A 6,360-nucleotide genomic window follows, 5' to 3' on the forward strand; every position below is an offset into this window, starting at 1 on the left:
CCCAGAGTTTGGGCAAAGACCGATCAATGGCCTGGCGTCCGAGTGAGGACGTGCAATGCATTTTTGGAGGAAAAATGCCTCTTCTCGGACCTCCCCCAGCAGAGCCTTCCCCACGGGCGGGTTGGCTGTGGAGCGAAGGTGCAGGGACCTGACTCACGAGGATGACGGCAGGGGCCAGGCTCCGCAGGATGACAAGTGGGCGGGGACAATGGGGGAGGAGAAGAGGGCAGCCTGACCTGCAGGCGGCGGGGCGAGGGGACCTGGGCTGGGCAGGCACAGGCAGAGCTGTGGGCTCCGCCAACCAGCCTTGGTCCCGTCTGTGTGACCGCAGAGTGGCTGTCGCTGCCGGTCAGTGCAGCTCAGAAACGAGATTCCAAAGGAAGGGGTCTGGGTCTGGGGGTTGGGGGTGGAGCCGAAAGATGGAGACCACGGCCTTACTCCCTCCGCCAATGGGACTTGTCAGGGACGTCCGCCACCTGAGGCCGGCCAAGCGGGTGGCGCTGATCCAGCCAGCCCAGATTTGTTGAGCACCAACTATGTGTCTTCAGGCCCAGTGCTGGGTGCCAGGTGACAGAGGGGACCCTCCGGACGCCATTTCCACATCCTGGAGCCTCCGTTCTGGAGGGGTGTGTGTGTCCTATGGTGTGGTGACTGATGACCAGAGACCGAGCGGCTTAAACCAACAGACACTCCTTCTCCTCCAGCTCTGGAGGCTGGAATGTGAAATCGGCGTGTGGGCAGGCCCAGCCCCCCGGAAGCTCCAGGTAGGAGCCTTCGTTCCCTCCCAGCTCTGGGGGTCCGGGTGTTCCTTGGCTTGTGGCCGCATCCTTCTCGTCTCTGCCTCTGGGGTCCCACGGCCTCCTCCCTGTGTCTGTGTGTCTCACTCTCCCCTCGCCTTCTCATAAGGACGCTTGTCCTTGGATGGAGGGCCCAGCCAGGTGCTCCAGGTGGAAGAGCTAGCGTAGGCGGTTGCGGGAGGCTGGAGGCTGAGCCTGGCGGCCTTGACATTCTGGGGCGAGGCTGGGTTTGGGGTTGGAGTTGGGACTGAGTGGATGGGTGGTTGGGGCGCAGTTGGGGTGTAGGCAGAATCAGAGAATTCAGGCAAGACATCTGGGTTGGAGACAGGCCTGGTTGGGGGGAAGTCACAGATTGGGGGGACTGGGGATTGGCTACGGTTTTAAAGTTGGGGTAAAGATGTGTCCAGGTCGATGGGGAGGCAGAAGTGAGGAATTAGGCATGGTTAGGTCAAGTGCCATAGAGGCCTGAGTTACAGATGAGAATATGGATTCTGATTCAGTCTGTCTGTACTGGGTTGGCCCTGGTGTGACGATCAGCCGCTGTGGGAAGCCCTCCTCTCAGCCTGGTTAATACTGGCCTGCGAGGGTCCTTGGACATCCTGAGCTTGCTTCTGCCCCAGGGCCTTTGCACTACTGCTCCCTGACTAGAGCACCCTTCCTCAGCTCCTCACGTGGCTCTCTCCTTCACCGTACTAGGTCTGAGGGATTTCCCGACTTTCCCGCCCACATGGTACCCCTCTCCTCGTGACCATGTTACTCCACATCTCTCAGCCCTCTATCTCCACCTGAGATGCCTGGTGTTTGGCTATATTCATCTATCTCTCCCATGGGAATGTGAGCTCCTTGGGGGCCGGGGCTTTCAGACAGTGCCAGGCACCCGGTGGGCACTCAGTGTCCACTTGTTGAGTTAACGAATGGAGAATGACTTCCTGCATCACTCCACAAACATTTATCGAACGTCTCCTATGTGCCAGGCACAGCTCTAGGCCCTGAGATGAGACACAAAGACGAACAACGCCAACGCGGCCCCTGACCCCATAAGATCACATCTTGGCAGGGAGGGTCAGACGGTGAAGAAACGAGTAACTCCTGGTGCCAAGGTCAGGTGGCCGGAAGAGCTGCAGAGAAAACCAGACCTGGGGGGGAGGGCGGGGTCAGCGGTTCCCGGAGGCTGTCGGGAAAGGCCTCCCCAATACTGGGCCTTGAACCAGGTGGGGTGAGGGTGCCGGGATGAGGGGTGACCGGAGGTGAGCAGGGAGAAGGGGCATGAGGAGGGCTGGTTCCCAAAGGGAGGCTGCGTGTATTCAGTGGGCGTTGCCTTCAAGCGCCCCTCGTTCATGGCTCCGGCCATTTCCGGCTTGGCCCTGGACTTGACCCCTGTGTGTGGGTCCACAGAGGCACGGCTTCCCCCGAGCTAATCCTGAAGCAGAGGGCTTAACACCCGCACCCTGCAAACCTCAGAAGGACCGGCCTCCTCTGTCCTTTTGTTGTAATCATCACAAGCTTCCTTTGTTGCTGCCTCCAGGTAGCGGCCGAGACGGTGTGTCTGGAAGCTCCGGCTTCCGAGCCTGTGTTTCTGCTCCAGACCCCGTGTCCTGGCGCCAGCCCAAGGAGGCCGTGAGCCCCTGCTGTTTCCCGCCTGGCCGAGCGCCCGCTCCTCCGGGATCCCTCCCGCCCCTCCACACCTGGCGCTTCGGCCTCCTTCTCCGCCTGCCCTGATGGTCGGCCGGCAAAGGCACTTCATAGTTTTCTGGATGCCTCCTAATTTCAACTTCCATCCACTGCCTGCTGGGGGGTCTTGGCTTCAGGGCAAGAACTGGGCAGGTGGCAACCTCAGCAGAGGCTCCGGAAGCTTCTGCAAGAGCACCGGGCTTGTCTTTACGAGGGACAAGCAGGCCCTGGCCCTCCCTCATGTTGGAGCACAGGTGAGCTTCAGGTGTAAGAGGGTCCTAGGCCCAGATTTGACTCCTCTTCAGGTGGTGGGGCTCCGAGGGAGGCACAGAGAGGCGGGGGGCCTACTGGGCTTTGGCCTGGTGCCCGCCCAGGTCTCCAGCCCCGCAGCACACGATGGGATCCCAGGAAGCAGAGGGGCTTGTGGGCTGACCTGGCCTTACCTCTCACAAGGAGACTGCGGCTCTCAGTGGAGCCGCTGCCGAACCCTGCCCGCCTCCTGGTCTCACCCTGTGGGGGCTCTGTGCCCTTGTGGGGCTGTGGGAGCCACATGCCTGGGTTGCCCGCCCTGTCCCGTGCTGCCTCCACCCCAGATGGGCCAGGTACCCTGTCTGCTCCTGCTGCCTCCCTCTCCTCTGGCCGTCCCTCCTCCAATGCCGGGGTCGGCACTGGGGGCCCAGGGAGGCCTTGCAAAGTCCCCAGGCCTGTGGGGAAGACAAAGGAGAGACTGCAACACGGAGAGAGGAGTGGCATCCAGACACTGGGCCGGAAGGAGGGTCCTAACCCCGTGGTCCTGACAAGCGGGGCACCTGGGAGCTGGCTGTGGTCAGGCCCAGCCCGGGGGGCCCTAGGCTCCACTCAGGCCCTCCCATGTGCCTAGCCCCCCGTGGCCCCCGTGTGCCTGCTTCTGAGCCACCATGAGCCTCCCCAGTCAGGGAAGTGGGCTTTCAGTTGGTCCTTTGCGTGGCTTCCCGGTGCACCTTTAAGTCCGGGGGCCCAGACATGTGAGCCTGTCCTGAAGGGCACCGCCCACCCTGCCTGGCTGGGGTCCGGCCACCTCAGGAGTAGGTTGGGACAAGACAGTGGACGCTGCCTGGCCACAAAAATATCTCAGTGGACTGACTCTGGACCCCGGAATTAAGCTAAAAGCTGCTGCGATTGATGTTTTCAGGAAATAGCATTCGGTCAGAGGCAGGGAAATTTTTTCTCAGTGGGCTCCCTTTCCATTTTTTTGGGTGCATCTTATTGATTTCTGCACTGAAATAGTGCTTTCAACGTTTTAAAATAGAATCCTAGGTGAAGGGATCCCAGACTGGGGATTTAAGTGGAAATTGACACGGCTCTTCATAAAATCACCTTAAAAACAAGGCTCTTGGCTTTGGACGCCGGCCCGGCGCCTCCTGCCCGCCCCTTCACTTGCTCCCGCTCCCTGCTCTCAGCTTTTGGGCTAAAATAGTCACTCGGACTATTGCTCACTCGGTTCCATCTTTCAGCTGTGGATATTTTCTCTTTTCTCTGTTGCTAGATGTGGTGGGAGAGAGAGCGAGGCTGCAGCTCAGACCCCGGAGTTGCCTGCAGACAGTGTGGTGGCCGGCCGCTCCTGCCCTCTGCCATGCCCCCAGCGCCCGCGACAGTGCCTGGCTGTGCCCAGGAACCTTAAGGGAGGCGCTCCTGCTGGTGGCGGGCTGGGCGTGCTCTTCCTTCTCCGAGGGCCGCTTTCTGCAAGGGTCTGTGCAGCCGCTCGTCACCCTGATGCAGCTGCCACAGGAGACCCTCCTCCCTCCACTGACGTCCCGGGCTTGGGGTGCTGGCTCAGCCCACGACAGTGCAGGGTCGCCCCATCCTGATCCCCCGCTGGGCTGAAGCCTCTGTGTCCTCCTCCTGCCTCCTCCTGCTGCTGGAGTGCGTTCTGGCCCATCCCTGCCACCCAGGCCCGAGGCCGTCCACATCCTCCTCAACCCGTCCGGTGTGTGGGTCTGTGTTTCCTCTCTCTGGTCAGTCTCGCAGCCTCTGCTGCTGCCCTGCTCAGGTCCCAGGGAGGCCGGAGCCAGCTGGGCTGTGGTGGGAAGCGCCCCGGTCCCCCAACTGGCCCCTCTGTGCGACCCACGGCTCTGACTGTGGCTTTGGCGTCTACAGAACCCGTGTTGCAAGCACCTGTGAGTGATTGGCCCACAGCCCGCTCGTCCTCACTCCTGCCTTTCCTCTCTCCGCCTTTTCTTGCTCCTATACCTTCGCTGGCTCCCCACTGCCCTCAGAATTCAGTCTGGCTCCCTGGCCTGGCGTTTAATGCCTTGAAGGCTGCAGGCCCCTCCTGCTGGTACCCCTGCGTGCAGTGCCCCCAACACAGCATCATCCCTCCATTGGGTCAGCGTCCCCAGTCTGTTGGCCACCCCCGTCCAGATCACATGGCCCTTCTGCTTTGCAGCACCGGCCCTTCCCCGAGAGGAGATTGGTCCCCACAGGCTGTGCACTGCCCCTGTCCAGCCTGCTGGGGGGCTGGGAGCATGCACAGGTGGGCAGGGCGCCTGGCTGGTCCTGCCAGCCCAGCTCCTTGCCCAACCAGGTACTGGTGGCAATGACCAAGTTCCAGAGGGCAGTGAACATGCCTGTGGGTCTCTGCACTGCCCGGAGAGGGTCCCTTGTGTCCTTTGACCTTGGGACCACTTTCCTGGTGGGTTGTCTTCCTGCTGCCTGAGCCCTCAGCTCCCTCTGCCCGGAATCCCCCCAGCTGGCCAGAGCCCCCCGTGCCTGGAGCTCCCTCCCCCCGCTTGCTTCCTGCCAGCAGCCTTCCTGCCTCCCAGACCCTCTGCCCTGCCCCCTAGTTATGGTACTTCCAGATGTGGGCCTCCAATGATCGGTCTCTGAGACCCCATGCAGGATCTCCCCACCTGCCGACCTGCCCCCCTAACCTGACCCCATCCCTGTGGTTTGGGGCGTCTGCTCCCTAACTCCACACTGGGCACCAGAAGAGAGGAAGAGAGGGCCTTGAGGGGGCCAGAGGGACTGGGAAGGGAGGGAGGGACAAGAGGGGAGGAGGCAGGCTATGGGGGGGCACAGGAAGCAGGGCAGAGGTGGGAGCTGAGAAAAACGGGGTGTAGGAAGGGAGAGAGAGATTGCTGCGGTGGGCGCAGCCCTGTGGAGCCCACAGCCTTTCTGGGGGGCAGCACTGTCCTCCCCATTGAAGGAGCCCCTGTTCAGGCTGGGCTGGGGGGCCATCCCTCTGCCAGCCTCTGAGAAGCCGGGGGTGAGCTGGGGCGCAGGGCACGGCAGACGCTCAGCCTCCTTGGGGGACCCTCCCAGGCCCCTTCAGGGTGCACGTGGCCCCCGCCTTGGACAGCCGGTCCTGGGGCCCCTCCCCACACCCCCCTCCTCAGCAGCCTTGCTTCTCCAGCTTTCACTGCACTGAGGATGGAACCAGGCCCGTCAGCTGGGGCCACATTTTCTGAGCAGATGCCAGTGAGATGATAGCTGTTCCAGAGTTGCCAATACATAGACTCTCTCTCCTTTTATTTAAAATGTGCAATGTCCCTGCTTTCTCCTCTTCTCCCAGGCTCCTTTTCTTCCCATGGATCGAGGCCGGGCTGTGGCGGCCGTGACCACGGGTCCAAGGGCCACTTCCTGCCCTGTGCCCAGTGTGGGAGGCTGGAGGCCGGGATGGGCTCCCAAAGGGGCTAAGCAGAACCGCACGGCCCCACAGGAGTAATGAGGACACCCCAGGTGATGAGTGGCTGGGCCCACAGCAGCTTCCTGAGGCCTCCAGGGTGCAGGTCTGAGTCCTAAGTGATTAAGTTGTGACAACTGTGATTTTCAAACAGGGAAAACTTTCTGTGACTTGTCCAAGGTCATGGTGCAAACAGAGAGCCCTCAGGGGGTCCCTGACCCCTCCCCCCGG

At 61.7% G+C, this 6,360-nt stretch overlaps 1 long non-coding RNA gene across 1 annotated transcript; it reads left to right on the top strand.

Annotated features, from left to right (window-relative positions):
* Positions 1–262: 262 nt before the first annotated feature.
* Positions 263–5,977, top strand: LOC138915486 (uncharacterized). The gene is made up of 4 exons (XR_011421493.1): positions 263–764; positions 1,772–1,897; positions 2,323–2,722; positions 3,994–5,977. It is a non-coding gene; the product is annotated as an uncharacterized lncRNA (long non-coding RNA).
* The last annotated feature ends 383 nt before the right edge of the window (positions 5,978–6,360 follow it).

Source organism: Equus caballus, chromosome 9 (genome assembly GCF_041296265.1).
Source record: "Equus caballus isolate H_3958 breed thoroughbred chromosome 9, TB-T2T, whole genome shotgun sequence".
NCBI classification, from domain to species: domain Eukaryota; kingdom Metazoa; phylum Chordata; class Mammalia; order Perissodactyla; family Equidae; genus Equus; species Equus caballus.